This window comes from Penaeus monodon, chromosome 34, assembly GCF_015228065.2.
Source record: "Penaeus monodon isolate SGIC_2016 chromosome 34, NSTDA_Pmon_1, whole genome shotgun sequence".
NCBI classification, from domain to species: Eukaryota; Metazoa; Arthropoda; class Malacostraca; order Decapoda; family Penaeidae; genus Penaeus; species Penaeus monodon.
The window spans coordinates 9,257,688-9,259,067 of NC_051419.1; the positions used below are offsets into that span (position 1 = coordinate 9,257,688).

The 1,380-nt window shown below is 44.7% G+C and overlaps 1 protein-coding gene across 1 annotated transcript in view; it reads right to left on the minus strand.

The window, feature by feature from the left end:
* The window catches only part of LOC119594572, a gene marked incomplete in the record, with an annotated part of 10,650 nt that overhangs the window by 2,444 nt on the left and 6,826 nt on the right, over window positions 1-1,380 (minus strand).

Genomic DNA, 1,380 nt, shown 5'->3' on the forward strand with positions numbered 1-1,380 from the left:
TTAGGGTCCTAATCAGCCGAGGGACCTGAACATCCCGGCCACTGATAACGCAATTCTTCAATGGGGAGACACTCTGTCTTATTAATGCTGCGATACGTTTCGTGTGTGATAAGGGAAAGGAAATAGGCTAAGGACGGGAGGGAGATGCGACACGGTGCATAGACAGCAGGTGAGGGCAGGTAAAACGGGAGTGAAGGTGGGTCAGATTAGATCGAGGAGTCGGGACGTGGTGGGAAAGGGTGGAGGTAAGTCTGTTATGACGAGTGACCGGGTTCTGGATTTTCGGTCCAGTGCTCTTGTTTGTCTTCTGATTTTTTTTTCTTTAGCCCACATCATACATGTAACATGGCTCACCCTGCTTATCACTGCCATATCACTGTGTCTTTAATTTACCAGCATCTCACGAGTCACATATATTTTTTATCACCAACCCTTCCAGATGATAATTCTACCCCTCTCTATCGAATACTTATCTCCCCTCTCGCCGTTCTCCCCGCTTAATTTAACCATTCCGCCTCCGTGCACCGCCTGCTCGGGAGCGCTGAAACCCAACAGCACCTGTGACTGCCAGATTTTCGTGTCTGTCATACGTCTTCGAACCCAAACTATAAACTCCATACATGTCCTGTTACGGGAGTAGATTAATTGAATTATCATTTTAACCTGTATGGTTAACTCAACACATCATAATAACTTCATTTACAGGATTGTTTTTTGGAATACAACGTTTTATCACGCCTCCTTTAGCCCTGCCTTGACCACCGTGACTTTGTACCTGTATGTATTGACACGCAGTTTGAAGACGAATACTTATTCCGTATTGTTCTCATGTGAATTACTCTGATGCATCGGTATATACCTGGTTCACTTTTCATTCGTCCCGAGGGAAGGCAATATTTAAATGGGTTGAAGCTTTGGCTAAAGATTCAATGACAGTGATCTTATTCTCCCTGCCTTTGGGACTCAGGCCAACGAGTTACTTCGTCAGGGCATTATCCAGAGGCAGTCTCGACTAAGGGAGATGCCCCAGCCACTAAGAATGACCTGAAGCCGATGACCAATACCTCTTATGCCCGGTCCCTTGTCTAGGAACTGCTATCTTTCGCCCTGGTAGTTGATGGAGCCCAGCTAACTTCAATATTTTATACTGCTTTTTTCCACTGAATTAGCAGCAGGTGACACATGCTGTTGTACACTAAATGAATTTGAGGTCTGCTGCCCAAGATCTGCAACAACGCTCTGGTTTCTGCTGTATCATTCTAGCTTGACAAAGATGATATTGATCTGCAGTTGCCAATTGATGTTTTTTTTTTCTTAGATTCCTTACAACTGTTCAAGAATCTCCACTTCTAACTCCATCTTGAAGTGTTTGTAGTCCGC